This window comes from Mustelus asterias, chromosome 6 (assembly GCF_964213995.1).
Source record: "Mustelus asterias chromosome 6, sMusAst1.hap1.1, whole genome shotgun sequence".
Taxonomy (NCBI): Eukaryota; Metazoa; Chordata; class Chondrichthyes; order Carcharhiniformes; family Triakidae; genus Mustelus; species Mustelus asterias.
Genome location: NC_135806.1, coordinates 4,598,074 through 4,625,474, shown reverse-complemented (window position 1 = coordinate 4,625,474; position 27,401 = coordinate 4,598,074). Strand labels below are relative to the sequence as shown.

At 45.3% G+C, this 27,401-nt stretch overlaps 1 protein-coding gene across 23 annotated transcripts in view; it reads right to left on the bottom strand.

Annotated features, from left to right (window-relative positions):
* pip5k1ba (phosphatidylinositol-4-phosphate 5-kinase, type I, beta a) overlaps positions 1 to 27,401 on the bottom strand; it is a 178,008-nt gene that overhangs the window by 133,336 nt on the left and 17,271 nt on the right. For 4 of the 23 annotated variants that reach the window (XM_078213992.1, XM_078213973.1, XM_078213988.1 and 1 more), the window contains exon 2: positions 24,829 to 24,925. The exons of the other annotated variants lie outside the window; for them this stretch is intronic. The gene's annotated coding sequence lies outside the window, so the exon portion shown is untranslated. The remainder of the gene's footprint in view (positions 1 to 24,828; positions 24,926 to 27,401) is intronic. 23 annotated transcript variants of the gene reach the window in all.

Sequence of the window (27,401 nt, the reverse complement as noted above, 5' to 3'; positions counted from 1 at the left end):
CACAGGGCGGATGCTGGGAGGATGTTTTCCCTCACCAACAACCTGTCCTGGTCCCCCCCATGCTGACACTATAGTTAGGAAAGCCCCACCAACGCCTCTACTTTCTCGGAAGACTAAGGAAATTTGGCATGTCAGCTACGACTCTCACCAACTTTTACAGATGCACCATAGAAAGCATTCTTTCTGGTTCTATCACAGCTTGGTATGGCTCCTGCTCTGCCCAAGACCGCAAGGAACTACAAAAGGTGGTGAATGTTGCAAGTGATTGGATCTGGAAAGCTTGAGAGACAGGGGAGAGCAGGATCCAATCCTGACCTTCAAAAAGGGAATTCAATAAACACCTGAAAGGAAAACAATTGCGGTGTGACAGGGAAATAGAACCGGCTGGATTCCTCTTGACGGAAGCCAACATGCAGGTGGTGAGGCAAATGGCAGTAACCATTTTAGGATTCTAAGGCACTGGGAATCTCCAAACACTGGGAAGAGGGTTAAAATAGAATACTTGTAAATGACTTTGAATCCATGTTACAGCACAAATGTGGTTGGTTGAATTCAACTCCAGGAAATGTAGAATCATAGAATCCCGACAGTGCAGAAGGAGGCCATTTGGCCCATCGAGTCTGTACCGACAACAATCCCACCCAGGCCCTATCCCCTGTAACCCCATGTATTTACCTTGCTAATCCCCCTGACACTAAGGGTCAATTTTGCATGGCCGATTCACCTAACCCGCACAAGTTTGGACTGTGGGAGAAAATATCATGTGGAACGTTTGTTCCTTGTTTGAAAAGTGATGGTTCTAGTTTGAATGGAGTGTTGGCCAAGATGGAAAATCAGAAATCTGGGAGTTCAGGTTTACTAGATATTAGAAACACCACTTCAAGTGGCGAACGCAATGTTTATAAAAAAGCAAATGGAATACTGAGTTTTGTGGCAAGAGGTATAGAATTTAAAGTAGAGATTTACTGAGACATCTGCATTCCTCTAATTCCAGCATTCCTGATTGTTATTGGTCAAGCTTTCAGCTGCCTAACCCTAACCTCTGGAATTCCCTTCCTAAATATCTCTCTCTGTGAGATGTTCCTTAAATCCTGCCTTTTTGATCGTCTGCCCCAAGATTTCCCTCCATGACTCCATGTGAAATATTGTTGATAACTGCTTCTGTGAAGCACCTGGGTATGTTTTACTAATTACAATGTCCCACACCCTCCACCATCGTTGGCCTTGCTTCCCACGCTGATCATCAATCTGTCTAACTCTGCAATGAATTTCATGCTCATCAGTAGATTCTTAATTCCAGATATTTTAAAAATTAAATTCAAATTCCACTATCTGCCGGGATTTGAACCCGGGTGCCCAGAACATTAGCTGAGTTTCTGGATTAATAATCTAGCGATAATAGCACTAGGCCATCACTTCCCCACAAAGTGAGAAGCAGTCCCATAACAGAACCTCATTATCCAAACATTGCAAGAAACTGCCAGTATTTCCTACTGCCTCCCATTCCAATCGGTTTCTCAATGAAATTAATACCCTCCTTATAATTCAGGGTTGTCAACTCTGAACATGTTCCTCGAGGTTTTGTTGTATGATCTTCCTTCTCCAGCTGCCCTGCCCCCCACACTCCTACGATTGGAAGGCTTACATGACCAGCCTTTGCTCACACATGGAGGCCCCAGGATGATACTGGAGCATCAGCAGCAACCCGAAGACAACTCAATATCCCAAATCTGCTTCGGTATTCTCCTTTATTTGTTAGTATCATAAGTGAGCTGACATTAACACTGCAATGTGCGGCATGGTTGCGTAGTGGTTAGCATTGCTGCCTCAGAGCGCCAGGGACCCGGGTTCGATTCTCGGCTTGGGTCACTGTCTGTGCGGAGTCTGCACGTTCTCCCCGTGTCTGCGTGGGTTTCGTCCGGGTGCTCCGGGTTTCCTCCCACAATCCGAAAGACGTGCTGTTTAGAGTCATAGAGGTTTACAGCATGGAAACAGGCCCTTCGGCCCAACTTGTCCATGCCGCCCTTTTTTTTTTTAAACCCCTAGGCTAGTCCTAATTGCTTGCAATAGGTCCTTATCCCTTTATACCCATGTAACTGTCTAAATGCTTTTTAAGACAAAATTGTATCCGCCTCTACTACTACCTCTGGCAGCTCGTTCCAGACACTCACCACCCTCTGTGAAAAAATTGCCCCTCTGGACCCTTTTGTATCTCTCCCCTCTCACCTTAAATCTATGCCCTCTAGTTTTAGACTCCCCTACCTTTGGGAAAAGATATTGATTAGCTGATTTATGCCCCTCATTGTTTCATAGACCTCTATAAGATCACCCCTCAGGGTGCTGAGTAGGCTCACATTAAGCCTCAGTAGGCTCACTTTAACACTGCAACTTCACTGCCTATTTGAGAGACTAATAAAAGTTACTGTGAAAATCCTCGAGTCACCACACTCTGGTGCTTGTTTGGGTACACGGAGGGAGAATTTAGCATGGCCAATGCACCTAACCAGCACGTCTTTCGGACTATGGGAGGAAACCCACCCAAAACATGCAAACAGACAGTGGCCCAAGCTAGGAATTGAACCCAGGTCCCTGGTGCTGTGAGACAGCAGTGCTCAGCCACTGCGCCACCGTGCCACCCCGTGCTGTGCAATTTCTCAAAGTCCATCCGTATCTACCACTTTGAGGAACATTTTGTCGATCACAAGCTGTCTTTCCAAGATCAATGATGACTATTAATCCTTTCTCAAGTCTGAAATCAATTTGTGTATTTTAATCTCCACATCAATTTGAGTCTGCCAAACAGCTGGTGGTTGCTAGTATTTTCCTGGAGAACACTGCTGGTGGCCTTTAAAAGGCATTACATTGTTAAAGGGCGCTACGATAAGTCACGTATCTGCGACCTCATGTCACCATTTTTAATAAAAGGAACAGCAGGTTTCATGCAAGATCTCCGCTGGAATCTCAAATATCACGATTCTGTTTATAATAAATTATGCCCATGGAATAATAATCTGTAAATTCTGTGCCAGGTTTGGATTCTGCTGCTTAGGCAGAGCATAATTCAGGGAAAGACATGATGGCAACACCACCATTGCTGATCCAAATACAGAATGAAGTCTGACTGAATTTTTGGAGGTATACTAATTTAACAATTTCAATTTTATTTTACTGAAAATACCTTGGCTTTGAGAATATTAATAAAAATTACATTTAATTTCTTTGCTTGCCCCAAAGGCGAATTCCACCAGGGAACCGAGTTCGATTCCCGGTTTGGGTCACTGTCTGTGTGGTGTCTGCACATTCTCCCTGTGTCTGCGTGGGTTTCCTCCGGGTGCTCCAGTTTCCTCCCACAGTCCAAAGATGTGCGGGATAGATGAATTGGCCATGCTAAATTCTCCCTCAGTGTACCCGAACAGGCGCCGGAGTGTGGCGAATAGGAGATTTTCACAGTGACTTGTTGTAGTGTGAATCATAGAATCCCTACAGTGCAGAAGGAGGCCATTCGGCCCATCGAGTCTGCACCGACCACAATCCCACCCAGGCCCTACCCCCACATATTTTACCCGCTAATCCCTCTAACCTACACATCCCAGGCCTCTAAGGGGCAATTTTTTAACCTGGCCAATCAACCTAACCCGCACATCTTTGGACTGTGGGAGGAAACCGGAGCACCCGGAGGAAACCCACGCAGACACGAGGAGAATGTGCAAACTCCACACAGACAGTGACCTGAGCCGGGAATCGAACCCGGGACCCTGGAGCTGTGAAGCAGCAGTGCTAACCACTGTGCTACCGTGCCGCCCAAATGTAAGCCTACTTGTGACTAATAAACTTTCCTTTTAATTTTTTACTTTTACATTTACTTAACAAAATAATCCTGAACTTGCTTTTGCTGCTGGTTTTCGTTACAACAATATTCATAAGAATGGTTCCAGGGATTAGGAACTTCAGTTACGCATTGCAGATAGCTTGGAGAAGCTGGGACTGCTTCCCTTAAAGAGAAGGCAGAGAGGAGATTTGATAGAGGTGTTTAAAATCAATAGGTGTCTGGAGAGAGTAGGCAAGGAGAAATTGTTCCCGTTGGTGGAAGGATCGAGGATGAGGGGGCCCAGGTTTAAGATAATTGGAAAAAGAAGCAAAGGAGACACGAGGAACATCCATTCCACACAGCGCCTGGTTAGGATCTGGAACGCATTGTCTGAGAGTGTGGTGGAGTCAGATTCACACTGAGAGTGGTTAGGATATGCAAAGCACTGTCTGAGAGTGTGGTGGAGACAAAGACAATTGGGGCATTTAAGGTGGAATTGGATTATCTCATAGGGAAAATGTGGAGGGTTACAGGGAGAAGGCAGAGGATGGTGCATTTTTAAAAAATTCATTCCTTTGTGGGACATGGGTGTCGCTGGCTGGCCAGCATTTATTGCCCATCCCTAGTTGCCCTTGAGAAGGTGGTGGTGAGCTGCCTTCTTGAATCGCTGCAGTCCATGTGCTGTGGGCTGACCCACAATGCCATGGGGGGGGGGGGAATTCTAGGATTTTGACCCAGCGACTGCGAAGGAACGGCGATATATTTCCAAGTCAGGATGGTGAGTGGCTTGGAGGGGAACTAGCAGGTGGTGGTGTTCCCATGTATCTGCTGTCCTTGTCCTTCTAGATGGAAGTGGTCATGGGTTTGGAAAGTGCTGTCTAAGGATCTTTGATGAATTGCTCAGTGGGTCTTGTAGACAGTACACACTGCTGCTACGGAGCGTCGGTGGTGGAGGGAGTGGATGTGGTGCCAATCATGCTTTGTCCTGGATGGTGTCGAGCTTCTTGAGTGCTATTAGAGCTGCACCCATCCAGGCAAGTGGGGAGTATTCCATCACACTCCTGACTCGTATCCTTGAATTGCTTACTCTGAGAACCATTGGCACGATGGGTCAGAACGCCCTCCTTCTGTGATAATGTGGTCACTAATTGGGGCTTGAATTGCAATTTTCCAGCTTCGTCATATTTTTGAAGCTGTATGCCTCAGGCAAAAGTTGGTGCCAGTGAAAGTCTTTGATGTTGTGACATGATTAGTAACAATTAGTAAAAAGGATTTGTCCAAGGAATGCAAAACCTTTAATATTGCAAAAATATGCATTGACGTCAAATGTTAAGGGTCAGGTGCATTGTGGTTAATTACTGGACAAAGAACGTATTGAAATAATAACACGCCACCCATTACTGCAAACTGAGTTATTGATTGGATTGCATGCCTTGTATGTATTATGTAATATTATTTATTTTATTTTAAATGACGTGGGTACTTCCTCCCCACGTCATTTTAAACAAATATTTACTGCCTAATGCTTTAAATTAATATTTTTCTAAATTGAAATGGGAAGTAATTAACACTAGTGTTTAAACAGGAATTTCATTTCTATTTTATTCATTCACAAGACGTGGGTGTCGCTGGCTGGCCAGCATTTATTGCCCATCCCTAGTTGCCCTTGGAGGGCAGTCGAGAGTTTTCCGACAATGGTTTCATGGTTAGCAGTAGATTCTTAATTCCAGGTAACTTTTTATTGAATTCAAATCCCACCATCTGCCGCGGCGGGATTCGAACCCATGTCCCCAGAACATTAGCTGAGTTTCTGGATTAGTAGTCTAACGATAATACCACTCGGCCATCGCATCCCCACAATATAAGGTCAAATAAGGCGTTTCACATCATAGAATAGTGGAATCATAGAAACCCTGCAGTGCAGAGAGAGGCCATTCAGCCCATCGAGCCTACACTGACAACAGTTCCACCCAGGCCCTATCCCTGTAACCCCACATATTTACCCTGCTAGTCCCCTGGGGCAATTTAGCATGGACACTTGCACATCTTTAGATCTTTTTGTTTCGAAAGGAGCATTGACATCATTTAACAACAAGCCAAATAAGGAGATACAAGGTCAGATGACCAAAAGCTTGGGCAGAGAAGTAGGTTTTAACGGAGGAAAGTATCCAAGGCCGCAGAAAAGTACAAAGGGTCGTGAATGAAGCCCAGTCCATCAAGCAAACCAGTTTCCCATCCATTGACTCCGTCTACACTTCCCGCTGCCTCGGCAAAGCAGTCAGCATAATCAAGGACCCCACGCACCCTGGACACACTCTCTTCCACTTTCTTCCGTTGAGAAAAAGATACAAAAGTCTGAGGTCACGTACCAACTGACTCAAGAACAGCTTCTTCCCTGCTGCTATCAGACTTTTAGATGGACCTACCTTGCATTAAGTTGATCTTTCTCTACATCCTAGCTATGACTGTAACACTACATTCTCCACTCTCTCCTTTCCTTCTCTATGAACGGTATGCTTTGTCTGTATAGCACGCAAGAAACAATACTTCTCACTGTATCCCAACACATGTGACAATAATAAATCAAATGAGGAACAGGGGCAGAGAGGAGTACGGAGCAAAATTCCAGACAGGCCATTCAATAAAACCATCATGATCTCTTATATGAATGCCACCTTCTTACACCATTACCCTTCGCAAGGGTTTAGGGCTGCAGCAGATTTTACGGGGGTGGAAGGGAAGTGGAAGGCCATGGAGGGATTTGAAAACTAGGTTGAGAATTTTAAGAAAAAAGAATGGAGGAGTCGCTTAACCAGGAGTCGCTGTAGTTCAGCAAGCACAAGGGGTAATGGGTGAGTGGGACTTGGCGTGATTTAGGATATGGGCAGCAGACGTTTGGATGAGTTTGAGGTAACGGCGGGCGGGAAGGCCGAGATTGTCACAACTATTAATGCCCGAAACATAGCAGCCAATTTATGTGCAACAAGATCCCCTAAACAAACGGTCATGTGATTATGACAAGAGGATCTGTCTTTGTTGTAGCATGATTGATGCATAAATATTTACCAGAGCACCTCCCCTGCTTTGAAATTGGAAATAATGTCACGGGATCTTTTACCCAGAGAGGGCAAATGGGATCTCGCCGCTTGACAGTGCAGCACTCCGTCAACACTGCAGTGTCACCCCAGCTGCTCAAGTCCTGGAGTGGATTTTGAAACCACAACCTTATGACTCAAGAGGCAAGATCGATACCAACTGAACCACACGTCACAAGATTCTGCTGAAAAAGGCTACATAAACAATGGGTAGAATCCCACTCTTAAAAAAATAGTCCAGGGTGACCCCAGAGCAGATTGTGCAACCCCAGAAGTATTCTCAGAATTAGTAACGTATAGGAATAGGAGGATATGGTGCTGGGGCGAGGTGAAGACGGGTGGGAAGAGGCTCATGTGGAGCATGTTAGACCGAATTATCCCTTTGTACTGGAGACTTGATGTGACCAACGTGGCTGGTCTGCAGCCAATAGTTCTTTGACATTCAGTCTTCCACGTGAGAGCCCAAATCATTCAGACAAGTAACAATTGGCAATTACTTGTGGGAAAGTGTTTGCGGGTGCATCTGAGATCATCCACCACACGTCCAATTTAAAACACCACAACTAAACATCTAAATGATACAATAACTGGAACGTGGGTCATATGGCCCAAAGCATTGCAGAATCAAGGTTCCCAAGCTCAATTGTATCAGCATTCCCTTGAGTATTAAATATTTCAAAATGGAGATTGGCTATGAGGGACAGGTGGAGCCAAGGTAGTCAAGACATAAATCAGCCATGATGTCACTGAGGTTCGAGGGGCTGAATTGCCTCCGCTTGTCCTTACGTGCCTTTAGTACACATATCTGTGGATCTCTTCATTTTAAAATAACTAGGTAAGCACCTGCCCTTGCCAACTTGGTTTTGGGTCACCAACTCTTCCCAACTCCAAGAAACATGCTCAAATTACAAGACTTAAACACAACCAGAGCCCCTCCCAACAAGCAAATACAAATCCAAATTGCAGAATGTCTTGTCGCATTGAGAACAGGCAAAAGTTAGAGATTGAGCAACCGATGTGTTATCACAGAAAGCAAGTTTATTCCACACCCTAAGAAGAAATGTGGTCATTCTACTCGCTTGCCTGTAGCTTCTGCTCATGGCAACAGACTAAAAAGCCATTCGTCAGTGAGCGGCAGGGTACTGTCAAGTTCTTGCAGTAAGTAAACACCAGGGCGACAGACCCAAGTAGATGAAATAAAGTAATGAAGCCAGTTGTTACTGAGGGTACTTCAGACAAAAAAGGCTGCATTGTTTTTGTAATAATTAAACTCCAGTTCATCTGTATTAGATTACAACCACATTACTAATGACTTTTTGCTGAACTGTGCTAGAATGGAACTAAACTCAAAACCTAAAAGAAAAGTAAAGGCTCAGCCAATGTTTATAACTCGACCGTCAGTAATAAACTTCCCAAAGCATTTGGCTCCATTTCTCTCTCCAGTAACAAGTCAGGAACCACAAATTTAAAGTCATCGGTAAAAAGAATCAAAGAATCGATTCAGGAGAACTTAAAAATCACAGCTAGTTGTGATCTGGAAGGCACTGCCCAAAAGGACAGTGGAAGCAGATTCAATAGTAACTTTCAAAAGGGAATTGGATAAATGGGGACAGGACGGGTAGTGGGACTAATCTTGAGGATCTCAAATTGAACCAGGGAAGGACTTACTCAGTTAATGGTAGGGCGTTGGGGAGAGTTACAGAACAAAGAGATCTAGGGGTACAGGTTCACAGCTCCTTGAAAGTGGAGTCACAGGTGGACAGAGTGGTGAAGAAGGCATTCAGCATGCTTGGTTTCATTGGACAGAACATTGAATACAGGAGTTGGGACGTCTTGTTGAAGTTGTGCAAGACATTGGTAAGGCCACACTTGGAATACTGTGTACAATTCTGGTCACCCTATTATAGAAAGATTATTATTGAACTAGAAAGAGTGCAAAAAAGATTTACTAGGATGCTACTGGGACTCGATGGTTTGAGTTATAAGGAGAGGCTGATAGACTGGGACTTTTATTCCCTGGAGTGTAGGAGACTTAGGGGTGATCTTATAGAGGTCTATAAAATAATGAACGCCTTTTCCCAAAGGTAGGGGAATCTAAAACCAGACGGCATAGTTTTAAGGTGAGAGGGGAGAGATACAAAAGGGTCCAGAGGGGCAATTTTTTCACAGAGGGTGGTGAGGGTCTGGAACAAGCTGCCAGAGGTAGTCGTAGAGGCGGGTACAATTTTGTCTTTTAAAAAGCATTTAGACTGTACATGGGTAAGATGGATATAGAATGATATGGGCCAAATGCAGGCAATTGGGACTAGCTAAATGGTTAAAAATAGGCAGCACTGCCAGGTTGGGCCGAAAGGCCCGTTTCCATGCTGTAAATCTCTATGATTATGACTCTAAATATATATCTAAAGTTGAATAGAGCGTGGTTTCCAACTTTAAACTAGAGGGAAAAAAAAAATCACAGTACATATTATAATTCTAACAGTTATTGAGATCAACAAGTGAACTACTGAGAACAGCCTGTATTAATATAGCACCTTCACAGGAGTACAATGGCACCTTCGAGGGAGTACAATATCCCAAGGCCCTTCAGAGGAACATACAAATTAGGAGTAGGCCACTCGGCCCCTCGAGCCTGCTCCACCATTCAATAAGATCATAGCTGCTCTGATCGTAACCTCAACCCCATATTCCTACCTATCCCCGATAACCTTTCACCCTCTCGTTAATGCAGAATCTATCTAGCTCTACCTTAAAAATATTCAAAGACTGCTTCCACTGTCTTTTGAAGAAGGGAGTTCCAGAGACTCACGACCCTCAGAAAAGAATTCTCCTCATCTCCGGCTTAAATGGTTGATCCTTTATTTTTAAACAGTGATCCCTCATTCTAGATTTTCCCACAGGAGGAAACATCCTCTCCACATCCACCCTGCCAATACCCCTCAGATTGTAAAGGCTTCAATTAAGACTCTCTTACTCTTTTAAATTACAGCAGAAACAAACCTAACCTCCTCAACCATCTCTTGTTAAACAAACCAATGTTAGTTGAATAAACCTACTCTGATCTGCTTCTAATGCATTTACATCTTTCCCTATGATAAGGAGATCAATATTGTACACAATACTCCAGATGTGGTCTCATTGATGTCCTTTATGGAAGGAAACCTGCCATCCTTACCTGGTCTGGCCTACATGCGACTCCAGAGCCACAGCAATGTGGTTGACTCTCAACTGCCCTCGGGCAACTAGGGATGGGCAATAAATGCTGGCCAGCCAGCGACGCCTATGTCCCACAAACGAATAAACCAATGCCCTGTCAACTGAAACATAACCTCCCTACTTTTGTAATCAAATTACTTCATCATAAATAACATTCTACTAGCTTTCCTACTTGCTGTGTCTGTATATCAGAATATCTGTACACCAGAGGGTCTATCGAGCAAACTGCGACACCAAGCCATTTATAGGGAGATATTGGGACAGCTAAGGGAGATATTGAGACAACTAACCAAACTGGGTCAAAGAGTTGGGTTTTAAGGAGCATCTTAAAAAGGTGACTGAGGACAGAATCCCAGAGCTTGGAACCTAGACAGCTGAGGGACAGCAAATAACAGTGGAACAATGAAGTTCAGGGTTACGCAGGACCCTGGAATTGGAGAAGCATGTAATGATCTGTAATGAGCTTGGCAAAATAGAGAGGGAGCAAGGTTATCGAGGGATTGGAAAGGATGAGAGTTCCTAGGTTAAGATGTCAAGAGAAGTAAAACAAGATACCTGTTTAAGCTTTGAGCATAATTTATAAAGGGGATTCATTACCAGTGTTATAAAAGCTTACCAGTAACATACACACTCAAAACACACTAGACACTACTCCATTCAAGGGAGCGACAGTTCATCTGACATGAATTCTTCTGCCCTGAATTATTAAACAATGGATTCATTCAACCCAAGCTACCTGGCCTAACCATATGCAAACTTCTCTAATGACAATGGCACACAGCTTTCTATTCTGGGAATAAATTATTTAGAACATAACTCATTAAGAGGGATTGGGATCAAGATACATCCACATTATAAAATCCTTGTGATTCATTTGGAATGGTTAAGGTTACTATCCAAGGCCTTTCAAAGTAAATTAAAGTCTCAATCATCTCAGGTGAGCTTCTATTTTTATATCAAGAGTATATCTCAGACTTTCCACAAATATTGAACATGCGTTACTTAGACCTTGCAGCACAGAACCAGGCTACTTAGTCCAGCCAGTCAATCCACCACCCAATCCTCCTGCCATTCTTCCTCCTCAACCTCTATCACAGGGGCCACAGCCTGAGGATTCAGGGTAGACCATTTAGGACGGAGATGAGGAGACATTTCTTCACCCAAAGAGTGGTGAGCCTGTGGAATTCATTACCACAGGAAATAGTTGATATCAAAACATTGAATGTATTCAAGAGGCAGCTGGATATAGCACTTGGGGTGAATGGGATCAAAGGTTATAGGGAGAAAGCAGGATTAGGCTATTGAGTTGGACGATCAGCCATGATCGTCATGAATGGCGGAGCAGGCTCGAAGGGCCGAATGGCCTCCTCCTGCTCCTATCTTCTATGTTTCTATCAGTATACCCCTCTATTCCTTTCTCCCTCATTTGTTTATCTAGTTCTCCTTAAATGCATGTCAGCCACTCACCTCAACCACACTTGCAATCGTGAGTTCCACTCTCTCAGCAGGTAAACAAGTTTCTCCTGAATTCCTATTGGATTTATTGATGATCTGACATTGATAACCTCTAGTCTTGCTCTTCCTCACTTGAGGAAACATACTCTCAGAGCCCACTCTATCAAAACCTTTCAGAATTTTTAAAGACCTTCATCAGGTCACCCCTCAGTCTTCTCTTTACAAGAGGAAAATAATCCAGCCTTCGCCTCCTCCCTGATAGATATAACCTTACAGCCCCGATATTGTCCTTGGAAACCCCATTTGCACTCTCCAATGCCCCTATAGCTTTCTTATAATATACCAGCCAGAATGGCACACAGTACTCCGAGTGTGGTCGAATCAAGTTCTAATAGAAGTCTAGAAATATGTCCAGGTCAATTGTCCAGATGCACAAACAGCAGCGGATGTCTAATAGACACCAGTGTGATCCTGATGGGTGGGTGTTCGGAGATTTCCCACATTCCCACTGGATAGTGTTTCCCGCTGCTGGATTTTAATAGGTGCAATTTCTGATTTTCAAACCCTGTATTGGTGGTGCCACCAGCCTATATTGGTTATGATCAGCTACGATCAACAGAGGCTGAAAAATGAGTTTGGGTGTGATCTCTGCCATTCAATTCACTGCATGAACCATTGAGAAATAGTGCGGCCAACTCCTTTCGCCTACCCCCGCCCCCCCCCCCCCCCCCCCCCCCGTGCCCTCATCCCTCCTGCCCCCTGCCTCAGCATCCCCCCCGCCCTTAGCCCCTCCATCCCCCCATTCCCCCTCCCCCCAGCCCCTCCATTCCACCCCCCCCCAGCCAGCCCCTCCATTCCCCCCCCAGCCAGCCCCTCCAATCCCCCCCAGCCAGCCAGCCCCTCCATTCCCCCCCCCCCAGCCAGCCCCTCCATTCCCCCCCCCCCAGCCAGCCCCTCCATTCCCCCCCCCCCCAGCCAGCCCCTCCATTCCCCCCCCCCCCCAGCCAGCCCCTCCAAACCTAAGGAACACTTTCCCAGCTACAATCCTTTGCACATTTGCTCAGTATTGGGAATTGTCTTTTGACTGCAGTTAGAGTTTAGCTTCACAACATCCCGACAATCACTCCTTCACCCAGGGAGATTAGAACATTTAGGTTTCCTCATGATAGATTTCAGGATGGACGGATGGAAAAGCCCACAGTTTCCTACCTTTGCTCAAGCAAACACTGACTATTTTGTTAGACGGTAATGCGATTTACGAGATTAATACTTGTACTTTAGGCCCCTTACACAACGACAGTGACGCTCATTGTGAAGTGAGCTTACACAAGGCAAATGGAGTGGCACAGTGGTTAGCACTGCTGTCTCACAGCGCCAGGGACCTGGGTTTGATTCCCAGCTTGGGTCACTGTCTGTGTGGAGTTTGTACATTCTCCCCGTGTCTGTGTGGGTTACCTCCAGTTACTCCGATTTCCTCCCACACTCCAAAGATGTGTGGGTTAGGTGGATTGGCCATGCTAAATTGCCCCTTAGTGTCAGGAGGATTAGTGGGTAAAATAATTAGGGTTAAGGGGATAGGGCCTGGGTGGGATTGTGGTCGGTGCAGACTCAATGGGCTGAATGGCCTGCTCCTGCACTGTAGGGATTCTATGATTCGATGAAATTTGTGAAGAAAGCCATTTCCAAACTGCCTCTTGCTAATTTCTCCCACATTTATTTTCAGGTTAGCTTTTGTCTGTGGCTTTAAGTTCAGTATCCTAATTTGTATTAATTATACTCATAGATGTCATCAATTATGCTAATTGAAAACAAAGACCTGTCCCTTCAACACAAAAAGAATGCACAAACTACATTTATTTTTGTAAATTAGAGGATAGGTCATGAGTTCTAAAGAAAAACACAACCAACAGATACAAATTAGCCTCAATCTGCATCCAGAGCAGAAGAGTAGCAAAGGGATTGCGTCACAGGGGATAAACTATACCTTTATGCCATTTGCGTTACTAACATTAATTGGGCCCAATTCCACATGGGAATTACAGCTTCACAGGAAATTCACAGGGCCACAGCCCACTGTGCTTCTACCAGTTCCTCATCAACATACCTAATCCCACTTCTTTTCCCCAGACGTGCAATTTGTTTCTTCGGATAATCATCCAATTTCATTTTGAACACAGTGATCAAATCAGGCTCCACCACACTCTCAGACAGTGCATTCCAGACCCTAACCACTCGCTGTGTGAATCGGTCCCCACCACACTCTCAGACAGTACATTCCAGATCCCAACCACTCGCTGTGTGAATCTGTCCCCACCACACTCTCAGACAGTGCATTCCAGGCCCTAATCACTCGCTGTGTGAATCTGTCTCCACCACACTCTCAGACAGTGTATTCCAGATCCCAACCACTCGCTGTGTGAATCTGTCTCCACTCCTTCCCCTCTCCCTCCTGTAAGAGGCTCCTTAAAACCTATTTCTTTGACCAAGCTTTTGGTCATCTGCCCGAACTTTCTTTGATAACGCTCTTGCAAAATGTCTTGGGGGTAATTCATGTTTAAAGATGCAGAATAAATACAAGTTATTGTCGCATTAACTCTGCTGTGCAGATGGCATGATTCATCACCTTGAGTGTCAGGGGCAGATCACCACTTCATCAGCGAATCACACAGCATAGAAAGGTGGCCAGTCAGCCCATCATGCCTGTGATTGCCCCTTAAAACACCATCCAAATAACCCCACCCCCCTGCTCTGTCCGCACAGCCCTGACACTGTCTCCTTTCCAAGCGTATATCAAATTACCTTTCGAAATTTACAACTGATTCTGTTTCCAACAGCTCCTGTCAGGCAGCACTTTCCACATCATTGACAACTCACTGAATTCAAAAAAAATCATCTCCTCGCCTCTCTAACATTTTGCCAGTTATCCTAAACCTGTCTCTTCTGCTCACCCATCCCCCGCCACTGGAAACAGGTTCTCCAAATCAATATCCCTTTATCATTTGGAACGACTGCTAAAGGTGGTCTTTAAACCAGTAGTCACAGCCGGTGCTGTCAAATCAAAAACCCTTTGTGCAAGGTTTAAGTTTCAAAGTACAAATAAAAGAAAAGGATTATTTATGGTACGCACTCAAAAAAGTTAACAGCTTTAAGCAGCTTATTGTAGAGCACCTGAAACACATCTTTTTTGGGTTGCCAACTTTGCGCAATGTATTCCTGGAGCTATATCACCTGACTTCCTGCTGCCCCGCCTTCACACACTCACTATTGGTCAGTCAACCTGTCCATTCTCATCTTCCTACAGCCAATTGGACAGCAAATAGACTCTTGGCTTCCTGATTGGATAATTCATGTCCATCAGTCAAATGGACTTTAATCTGACACCCACCTCCTGTATTTTTTTAAGAACTAAATAACCAGAAGTGTTCAAAGAAAAAAGATAGATTTTATCTCAAATGCCCTGCAGCATTTCTGTCGGGATCCTGTTTTCAGCAATAACTGGAGATGAATTTTCAAACCTGGCAGATTCCAGGACAAACCTACGTAATGGTTAGCACTACTGCCTCACAGCGCCCGAGACCCAGGTTAGATTCCCGGCTTGGGTCACTGTCTGTGCGAAGTCTGCACGTTCTCCCCATGTCTGCGTGGTTTTCCCCCGGGTGCTCTGGTTTCCTCCCACAGTCCGAAAGACATACTGGTTAGGTGCATTGGCCGTGCTAAATTCTTCCTCAGTGTACCCGAACAGGTGCCGGAGTGGTGACTAGGGGATTTTCACAGTAACTTCATTGCAGTGTTAATGTAAGCCTTACTCGTGACACTAATAAATAATAAACAAAAAGATCAGTGAGCAGAGGTCACCCTCAACTTGCCTGTAACTCCTGTGTCATTTAAGAAATTCCAGAGATACATGATAATGGCCGTTTATGGAGCTGCACCTTCATCTTAATTAGGTGACGCTTGCAACTCTGCATCACTGCCAAAAAGAAATCATTTTTTTAAAAAAAAACTCTCCATGGAGACTAATACCAGGTTTCCTGGGCAACAGAAAGCTCCCACTTTTGATAAACAACTCAGAATCCCTCCAGTGTAGGAATAGGCCATTCAGCCCATCGAGTCTGCACTGACTCATCAAAAGAGCATTTTACCCAGGCCCTATCACCATAATCCCACACATTTACCCCGCTAGCCCCCTAAACCTACACATCTTGGGACTATTTAGCACGGCCAATCCACCTGACCTGCACATCTTTGGACTGTGGGAGGAAACCGGAGCACCCAGAGAAACCCACACAGACACGGGGAGAACGTGCAGACTCCACACAGACAGTGACCCAAGGCTGGAATCGAACCCGGGTCCCTGGCACTGTGAGGCAGCAGTGCTAACCACTGTGCTGCCTCAAACCATGTTGGTTTGATTTTGGTTTTACCTTCCCCCAAATTTTTGAAGAGTCATCTGCAATAAACATTTCCTGAAGTAGGCCTCCCATAAGACATAGGAGCAGAATTAGGCCACTCGGTCCATCGTGTCTGCTCCACCATTCAATCATGGTTGATTCTTTTCTCATCCCCATTCTCCCACCTTTTCCCCATAACCCCTGATCCCCTTATTAATCAAGAATATATCTATCTCGTCTTAAAGACACTCAATGACTTGGCCTTCACAGCCTTCTGCGGCAAAGAGTTCCACAGATTCACCACTCTCTGGCTGAAGAAATTCCTCCTCATCTCGGTTTTAAAGGATCATCCCTTTAGCTTGAGGTTGTGCCCTCTGGTTCTAGTTTTTCCTACTAGTGGAAACATCCTCTCCACGCCCACTCTATCCAGGCCTCGCAGTATCCTGTAAGTTTCAATAAGAGCCCCCCCTCATCCTTCTAAACTCCAATGAATACAGACCCAGAGTCCTCAACCGTTCCTCATACGACAAGCTCTTCATTCCAGGGATCCCAGGGAGGTTGTCGCTGGAGTTTGTGTCAAGAGTTTCAACTGGTAAACGGGAGGTACTGTTTGGTCTATATGAGCCTCTTTGTATTTCATTTTCAGCATGAGTTTTGCAGAACCATGATTGGCATGAACTAATTCTAAATTGGGATGCCAACCCTCCAGGATTGGCCTGGAGTCTGCAGGAGTTGGAGATTGATTGCCAGGACACTGCTGTTTCCAACCATGGAGAAAGATCATCGGGACATTAAAATAGATTCATCATTTTCTTTGGATATTTCTCTTTAACAGATATTACAATATTGAAAAGGGGGAGTGGGAGGGGAGGGGGGAGGTGGAGAGAACGGGTAAAAAGGCTGTTTGTCATCCAATTGAGTCTTTTTGCTTCTCAATTGGCTTAGGAGGGCAGTGCGACACAAGGATGGATGTGTTGGTAATGGCTGGAGCATTGGGGATGGGGGAAGAGTCATGTGATGAAACCTCCAGAGATACATCTAATCACAGTTGGCAACCCAAATTCCAAACCCAATGGCCAACCTACAGTTTAGTCACTGCAAAAGGAATGGAAGAGAAAAAGATCAACTTGGACTTCATATTTAAAAAGTGATAACTTTTGAGGTTATATTTTTCTCCAACATTTGTGGATCTGAAGGACTTGCATTTACCTACTCCTTTTCACAAACTCAGGACATCTCAAAAGCACTTTTATGGCCATTGAATTAAAAGTGTAGCCAGGGATATAATGTTGGAAACGCTGCAGCCAATTTGCAAGCTCCCAGAAATAGCAACGTGAAAAGTGGGAAAATTAGAAAGAGTGCAGAAAGGATTGACTAGGATACTACTGGGACTTGATAATTTGAGTTATAAGGAGAGGCTGGATAGACTGTGACTTTTTTCTCTGGAGTGTAGGAGGCTTAGGGGTGATCCTATAGAGGTCTGTAAAATAATGAGGGGCACAGATCAGCTAGATAGTCAACAGCTTTTCCCAAAGGTAGGGGAGTCTAAAACTAGAGGGCATAAGTTTTAGATGAGAGGGGAGAGATACAAAAGGGTCCAGAGGGGCAATTCTTTCACACAGAGGGTGGTGAGTGTCTGGAACAAGCTGCCAGAGGTCGTAGTAGAGGCGGGTACAATTTTGTCTTTTAAAAAGCATTTAGACAGTTACATGGGTACGATGGGTATGGAGGGATATGGGCCAAATGCAGGCAATTGGGACTAGCTTAGGGATTTAAAAAAAAAGGGCGGCATGGACAAGTTGGGCTGAAGGGCCTGTTTCCATGCTGTAAACCTCTATGACCGATTTGTTTACAGTAGTGTTGGTTGAGAAATATATATTCAACCAGATGCCGAGTACTTTCTGCTCTTCAAAATCACGCCACAGAATCCACAGGAAGAGGATTAACATCTTGTCTGAAAGATGGCAAGCTGAGTGTAACTTTAGGCTTCAGCTACACACGCGACTTATTGAAACAACGAGTGCAGAGAAGGAATAGAACCAGGAGAGACTGAGGCACCAGCCTCAAGAGCAGAAATAAGACGGTGATCTTATTTTGGGATGAAAAATAATCCCAGAGAAAATTCAATTTAAACAAAACACACAGTCAGAAGGGAACAAACATCAGAGGCGACCTGGTCACAGGAAAGGGGACAGAAAAAAAAAACACAATCCGAAACACCAGCTGAAGAACACAGAAACAACAATTTGTGGAATTGGGAAACAGAGGTGACCATCACTAAAGTATTTTTTCTTTTTTTTATTTATTAGTGTCACAAGCAGGCCTACATTAACACTGCAGTGAAGCTACTGTGAAAATCCCCCAGTCGCCACACTCCGGCGCCTGTTTGGGTACACTGAGGGAGAATTTAGCACGGCCAATGTACCTAACCAGCACGTCTTTCGGACTGTGGGTGGAAACCAGAGCACCCGGAGAAAACCCACGCAGACACGGGGAGAACGTGCAGACTCCGCACAGACTGACCCGAGCCAGGAATCGAACCCAAGTCCCTGGCGCTGTGAGGCAGCAATGCTAACCACTGTGCCACCCATCTAGGGGGCATACTTGAAAAATAAGAGGTCTCCCATGTAAGACAGAGATGAGAGGAATTTCTTTTCTGAGGATCCAAGAACTTCAAGTTTTTGGGTGTCCAGATCACCAACAACCTGTCCTGGTCCCCCCCATGCCAACACTATAATTAAGAAAGCCCACCAATGCCTCTACTTTCTCAGAAGACTAAGGAAATTTGGCATGTCAGCTACGACTCTCACCAATTTTTACAGATGCACCAGAGAAAGCATTCTTTCTGGTTGTATCACAGCTTGGTATGGCTCCTGCTCTGCCCAAGACCGCAAGGAACTACAAAAGGTCGTGAATGTAGCCCAAACCATCATGCAAACCAGCCTCCCATCCATTGCCTCTGTCTACACTTCCCACTGCCTCGGAAAAGCAGCCAGCATAATTAAGGACCCCGCACACCCCGGACATTCTCTCTTCCGCCTTCTTCCGTCGGGAAAAAGATACAAAAGTCTGAGGTCACGTACCAACCGACTCAAGAACAGTTTCTTCCCTGCTGCCATCAGACTTTTGAATGGACCTACCTTGCATTAAGTTGATCTTTCCCTACACCCTAGCTATGACTGTAACACTACATTCTGCACTCTCTCCTTTCCTTCTCCATGAACGGTATGCTTTGTCTGTATAGCGCGCAAGAAACAATACTTTTCACTGTATGTTAATACATGTGACAATAATAAATTAAATGAGTGTTTGAAATGTTCTTCCACAGAGAGCAGTAGAGGCTGGATCATTGAACGGATTCAATGAGTTAGACAGATTTTTGATCGATAGGGAAGTCAAGCATTCCAGATTACAGAAAGGAAAGGAAAGACCATGATATCAGCCATGATTTTGTTGAATGGTGGAGCAGGTTCGAGAGGCTAACTGGCCTCCTCCTGCTCTTTATCGTAATTTATCAAGAAGTGTTTGGCCAGAGCAGAGAGAGAGAGAAACTGCTCCCATTGGCCTCAGGGTCAAGAAACATCAATAATGGTTAAAACAGCAAAAAGTCAATGATGAAGAAAAACTATTTAGTGCAGTGAGTTGTCAGGGTCTAACGTCCCAAGAGTGTGGCAGAGGCAGATTCAACCATGCCTAACAGATACAAATTGGACATAGACCCGAGGAGGAAACATCTTCAGGGCTACAGGTAGAAAAGGCTGAGTGGGACAGGCGGAATTGCTCTTGCGGACTGCCATCATGGACTTAATGGGCTGAAGGGCCTCCTTTGGTGCGGAAATCATTATAGATGAAATACATTCGATGATTCTATGAAAATACTAGATTCAGAGCAGCAAAAAAACAAACAGGAAAACTCTGTCCATTAAAAATGGTGTGATTTAAATGAAGAACTAACTACTTGCAGTTTTGAAATGTTGTGAAAACACAACAGCTGCAGTGGAGAAAATTACAACTGATCAATAAATAACAAATAAAAATTGAAACCCCATGACCGAAAGAAAAAATCCTTGCTAAATTTAATTATAGAATCCCTACAGTGCAGAAGGAGGTCATTCAGCCCATTGAGTCCACACCAACCACAATCCCACCCGAGCCCTTTCCTTGTAATCCCCCTGACACGAAGGGGCAATCCAACCCAGACCTGTTGCCCTTAACCCCAAGTATTTACCTCACTGATCCCCCTTACATACACATCTTGGGACACTAAGGGGCAATTTAGCACCTCACCTGCACATCTTTGGACTGTGGGAGGAAACCGGAGCACCCAGAGGAAACCCACGCAGACACGGGGAGAATGTGCAAACTCCACACAGACAGTGACCTGAGGCCGGAATCGAACCTGGGTCACTGGTGCCGTGAGGCAGCAGTGCCACTGTGCCGCCCCATAGATCTTAAAACGAACCACTGGAGGCAAAGTTTTTGAATCAACCCCAAGTCAGAACTGAATTGTTAAAAAAAATTTCAACTCTTCCTTGGACATCAGTCAGCTTTTAGTTGTGTTGAGTGTGTATTTGGGATGCACACCTTTGTATTAGTGTTTAAGTGGACTGTAGAATGTTTACTTGCTCCTATTCACAAGCCCAATAGCCATTTGTAATAGGTTTCAATGACAAACACTTGCCACAATCTACCTTTCTCAACACATAATGCCTGAATCAATGCAAATCTTTCCCACCATGAAGCCGAAATTCAGGAGGTTGTGGGTTCAAATTCCACACCAGAGATTCAAGCAGAGTCTGCGTTCTCACTCCCAGTGCAGTACTCAGGGAGTGCTGCACTGTTGGACGTGCCATCTTTCCTGTGTGCTGCTAAACTAAAACCTGTCTTGCCCTCTCAGGTGGAGGTTGCTACGAGAGGACACAGGTTTAAGGTGCTGGGGAGTAGGTACAGAGGAGATGTCAGGGGTAAGTTTTTCACTCAGAGGGTGGTGGGTGAGTGGAATCAGCCGCCGTCAGTGGTGGTGGAGGCGGCAAACTCGATCGGGTCTTTTAAGAGACTCCTGGATGAGTACATGGGACTTAATAGGATGGAGGGTTATAGGTAAGTCTATTTATAAGCCTAGGTAGGTAGGGACATGACTGGCGCAACTTGTGGGCCAAAGGGCCTGTTTGTGCTGTAGTTTTTCTATGTTCTAAAAAATCCCGTGGCATTAATTTACTAAAACTGCACAATATCATATAGCCGTTTGTGGGATCTTGCTGTGTGTAGTTTAGCTGCCATGCTTCCTACATTACAACAGTGACTACACTTCATGACCACACTTCCATAGTAGAACATCATTGGCTGGAAAGTGCTTTGGAACATCTGCCAGACTGTGAAAGAAACTCCGTACATAAGTCTTTATCTTCCATCGAGTTCTTCCTCTCTTCCCGGCATCTTGCAGCCTGTGACCACTTCACTATCTGCATTTAATCCCAAATTTAAGGAGCTGAATCATGTAGAAACAGCAATACCTCACCAGGCAATCTAAACGCAGGTAATATACAATCCCCAATCACAACTCCTAATTATACCACCTTTAAATCTCCATCAATAGCCAGCTTGTCATCGAGTCATAGAGGTTTACTGCATGGAAACAGGCCCTTCGGCCCAACTTGTCCATGCGGTTCTCTTTTTTTAAACCCTGAGGCTAGTCCCAATTGCCCACATCCCTCTATACCCATCTTACTCATGTAATTGTCTAAATACTTTTTAAAAGACAAAATTGTACCCGCCTCTACTACTACTTGTGAAGGGGCAAGTCAACATTGAGAGCGCAGGTCTACCCATTGTATTAAATAAGACTTTTCTTATGAGAGTGAAGGCTATTTGGATGCATTTTTGTTATTCAACACGTCTCATTTCCCTAATTTATTCATGCACCAGAAGTAATTTCCTTCTCAAATTCATCTGCAGAGTCAAATTACATCCTCTTGCATTGGAGAAGCTTAATTGGCCAGAATAAACACCACGAAGGAGCGTGTGCTGCTGTTACTCAGGTAGCCACCTGCAATCTCCAATATCTTCATTTGAATTGTTCCAAACCACATGAGCAAGAGTTGTCTTAGTCACGGCCGCCTTTCCTATTGAACCTCATCGGTCTGTACTCATCAACTCCTGTACAGGAAGGAATTCAGACTGTGCCAGGGTGGCACAGTGGTTAGCACTGCTGCATGGAAACAGGCCCTTAGAGCTTCGAAAGCTTGTGTGGCTTTTGCTACCAAATAAACCTGTTGGACTTTAACCTGGTGTTGTTAAACTTCTTACTGTAGCACTGCTGCCCCATAGCACCGGGGACCTGGTTTCAATTCCAGTCTTGGGTCATTGTCTGCATAGAGTTTGCACATTCTCCCAGTGTCTCCCTGGGTTTCTGCTGGGTGCTCCGGTTTCCTCCCACACTCCAAAGATGATGTGGAGTTGCTGGCGTTGGACTGGGGTAGGCACAGTAATTAGTCTCACAACACCAGGTTAAAGTCCAACAAGTTTATTTGGTAGCACGAGCTTTCGGAGCACTGCTCCTTCATCAGTGAGTCACCTGATTAAGGAGCAGCACTCCGAAAGCTTGTGCTACCAAATAAACCTATTGGATTTTAACCTGGTGTTGCGAGACTACTTACTGTGCAGGTTAGGTGGATTGGCCATGGTAAATGAGGATAGGGAAGGTGTGTGGACCTGGGTGGGATGCTCTTTTGGAAAGTCAGTGCAGGCTTAATGGGTGGAATGGCCTTCTTCTGCACTGTAGCGATTCTATTCTGTGGCCCTATTAAAGACAGTCATTGATGCCACTGAACTAAGCATCTGCAATAGACACACATTCATTAACGTGGCCAATCCACATCCTCAGGATAAATAATCGGGATGTGACGAGATGAGCTAACTCTCGAATAAAGTAAACATCCAGATCGGAGGAATTACAATGTACATCGACGAATGGATGCTTCCAGATCAGGCTCCAGCTGCTCCAACCAATGAGGGACTGGGTGCACCCTCCTCAACTTGAACCCTGGAGTTCAGCAATAAAAATGCAACACCAACAACTTGCACTGATAGAAACATAGAAAACTACAGCACAAAACAGGCCCTTCGGCCCCACAAGTTGTGCCGAACATATCCCTACCTTTTAGGCCTGCCTATAACCCTCCATCCTATTAAGTCCCATGTACTCATCCAGGAGTCTCTTAAAAGACCCTATTGAGTTTGCCTCCACCACCACTGACGGCAGCTGATTCCACTCGCCCACCACCCTCTGTGTGAAAAACTTCCCCCTAACATTTCCCCTGTACCTACCCCCAGCACCTTAAACCTGTGTCCTCTCGTAGCAGCCATTTCCACCCTGGGAAAAAGCCTCAGAGTCCACCCGTAACCTGTAGCACCTTTAACATGGTTAACAACACCAAGCTGCTTCACAGGAGTGCAATCTCTTGAGGGGTTAGAAAGTTCCCGATCATAACCAAGTGGGAGTTGCCTTTTCAAAGTGCAGGCTTCAAACAACATGTTAAGCCAAAGTAAGTTTTAAGTTGAAGTTTTATTTTTATTAGTCACAAGTAAGGCTTGCATTAACACTGCAATGAAGTTACTGTGAAATTCCCCGAGTCGCCACAATCCGGCACCTGTTGGTGTCAATGCACCCTAACCAGCATGTCTTTCAGAGGCTGTGGGAGGAAACCGGAGCACCCGGAATTCTCAGGTGGATTGAAAACATACCGGGGTGGTGGGAGGGAGCTGCCCTGGGCATAATTTATCCTTCAACCGACATCACCAAAAACAGACGATCTGGTCATTGTCACATTGCTGTTGGTGAGAACTCGCTGCATGTTTCCCACATTGCATCGGCTCAACAATAGGCTGTAAAGTGCTTAGGAACATTCTGAAATAAACACTACAGAAAAGCAAGTTCTTTCATTCTTTGTCTTGCTATACATGTCAAATTTCTGTGTTCTTGTTTGGACTTTCAACCAAATCAATTAGCGTCGAGTAAAGGGCTGTCCGTTGCTAATAACTTTCCAGATACAAACACTCCACATGATGTTCTTTTGTGTGGAGATCCCATAATTAAACTGCTTAAGGCCGGAGACCCCACACTCCTCACCCCAGCATTTTACCGCTAGCTGATGTCTCCACCAGAGAGAAACAGAACATTACACTTCCTGTTGCCTGGCAACTCGAGCGAGCGCTGGGGCCCCCAACTCTTCTACAGCAATGGTACAGAGTGAAATACACATGCACTGCATGGTGAAACAGCCAGCAAGAAAATTCACAACTCCTCCACAACCCTTCCTCCCTCCATATTGCCTGATAATTCACTGGAGCCTTTCAAAGGTGCTTTACAAGTGCCGGCTGGTGTTCTCAAGCCCAATACGTTCCTCCCAACATCCCACACAGTCTCGCGACCCAGCTGGGTGAGGAAGAGACACCGGTCAATAATCAGCAGATGGGAATGGTACAAAGATGCCCTCAGCCTTGTCTTTCTGCTTCCTAGTATCCAACAGCAGGGCTGTACAGTTTTCTCAACAATTGGGAGCTGAAAGCACAAGATAAACAATCTTTGACCCCTCTGCGGGAGGGAGGGGACTTATTCACACACACCACACCTCGATGAAATGAATGCAGCCATGAATTTTCAGTGTTAACTAAACATTAAAATTCTCAAAAACACAATGTAGTACCTCAGTAAGGAAGAGCTCACATTAGTAATATTCGTACACAAAATTCCTACCCTTTCAAATGTCACATACTGACGATTCCCCATTGAAAACATTGCACTGGAATCGGAGTTTGGGGGGGGGGGGGGGAGGCGGGAGTGAGAAGATAACATTAATCTTACTTTTGCTGTCAAGGCATGAAGTGAGCGATCCAGTCACACTCCACAGACAGGGCAAGTTGGTACAGGAGGGTCAGAGACTCCCATCTGTTTTCAGCAACTGTCAAATAATTTGAAGCAAGTCATTTAGGTTTCAGAGTTTATCACTTTCCAGCATCCTATCACGTTAGCCAACTCCTTATAGTCAGTCCAAGTACTTCAGAGGGAGGTGCCTTCAGCTGCAAACAACCACTTGTGTCTCTATTAACTCAATTTAAAAGTAATTGAGTGTATTAAATTGGAATTCAAGGAAATGCAGAAGGAAACAATGTTGGTCTTTAATAGAGGTTAGTAGTGTGCGAGTTGACTGCATGAAGGAAAAATAAAGTTGGTCTCAATACATAACATTTGTCTCGATATCCAAGAATGAAAAACGTGGGTTTTGTACATAATTAGATTCAGAGGCTTTTCCACGTCTAGTGATGCACAAGGCAGATAAAACACAGAATCCCTACAGTACAGGAGGCCATTCAGCCCATCGAGCCTGCATTGACTCCCTGAAAGAGCATCTCACCCATGCCTATCCATTCTCTCTTGTCCTCACCCCTATCCCCGTAACCCCAAGTATTTACCCCACTACTCCCCCTAACCTACACATCTTTGGACACTGAGGGGCAATTTAGCGTGACCAATCCGCCTAACCCACACATCTTTGGACTGTGGGAGGAAACGCACGCAGACACAGGGAGAACGTGCAGATGCCACATAGTCACCCGAGGAATTGAACCCAGGTCGTAGAAACATAGAAACTAGGAGCAGTAGGCCATTCAGTCCTTTGAGCCTGTGCCTCCATTCTTTTTGATCATTGAATTCAATATCCTGATCCCCCCTTCCCCCCATATCCCTTGATCCCTTTAGCCCCAAGAGCTATATCGAATTCCTTCTTGAAATCACACAACGTTTTGGCCTCAACTACTTTCTGTGGTAGTGAATTCCACACATTCACCACCCTCTGGGTGAAGAAATTTCTCCTCACCTCAGTCCTAAAAGGTTTGCCCCTTATCCTCAAATTATGATCCCTAGCTCTGGACTCCCCCACCATTGGGAACATTCTTTCTGAATCTACCCTGTCTAACCCTGTTAGAATTTTATAAGTTTCTATGAGATCCCCTCTCACTCTTCTAAACTCCAGTGAATATAATCCTAACTGACTTAGTCTCTCCTCATATGACAGACCTGCCATCCCAGGAATCAGCGTGGTAAACCTTCGCTGTACTCCCTCTATAGCAAGGACATCCTTCCTCAGATAAGGACAATTAATTAATGCTTCAGTTGATGTAATTTAATTTTATTTATTAGTGTCACAAGCAGGCTTACACGAACACTGCAATTAAGTTACTGTGAAAACCCCCTAGTTGCCATGCTCTGGCGCCTGTTCGGGGACACCGAGGGAGAATTTTAGCTTAGCCAACGCAACTAACCAGCACGTCTTTCGGACTGTGGGAGGAAACCGGAGCACCCGGAGCACATGGGGAGAACGTGCAGATGCCGCACAGACAGAGACCCAAGCCGGGAATTGAACCCAGACCCCTGGCGCTGTGCGGAAGCAATGCTAACCATTGTGCCACCACGCCGCCCCTAGTTTCAGCTCAGTTGTGAGGTAATGCTGCATTGCGAAAGGTGCTACAGGTGAGATCACGTAGCCATAGAATCCCTATAGTGCAGAAGGAGGCCATTTGACCCATCGAGTCTGCACCAACCACAATCCCACCCAAGCCCTATCTCCATAACCCCGTGCATTTACCCTAGCTAGTCCCTCTGACACTAAGGAGCAATTTATCATGGCCAATCCACCTAACCTGCACATCTTCAAACTGTGGGATGAAACCGGAGCACCCGGAGGAAACCCATGCAGACATGGGGAGAACGTGCAAACTCCACACAGACAGTGACCCAAACCGGGAATTGAACCCGGGTCCCTGGTGCTGTGAAGCAGCAGTGCTAACCATTGTGCCACCGTGCCGCCCTATGTGCTTACGAGTGTTTCCATAGCTAGTCCTTCCTGGAACAGGTGGCTAGTCCATCGCCAGAGGCTTATAGCTTGAAACGGCCCCACTCCACATCAAGCGTGCCTGACCAGGAAACACACCTGCTCTTACCGCTGGCACAAGAAGGATTTGTAAGTGGATGGTCGACAGTTTGGTTGTGTTACGGACGTGCCTTCTATGGCCACCAAGTCCTGAAGTGGGCCTCTAATTCAGAGCTTCTGGCCCAAGAGCAGGGGAGCTACCCACAAACTCTCTTGGCGTACACAGATCACCCTCATCTCAATTCTGATCAACGATTAGACAGAAATCAATGTCAGAAGGAAATAAAATATATAAAAAGGGGCAGACTAATAATATGCAAAAATTGGAAAATCACAGGCTTCCCCTTTCCTGCTGAATTGTGTCAATTCCCTCCCCCCTTCCCCCCAACCCCCCCCCCCCGCCCCCTTCCCCGGCTTCCCCCCAAAAATTCAGAGGCATCCAAGTTTGATTATTGCACAGTGCTACAGTTTATACACATTTAAAATTCAGCTTGACAAATGGGGTTTA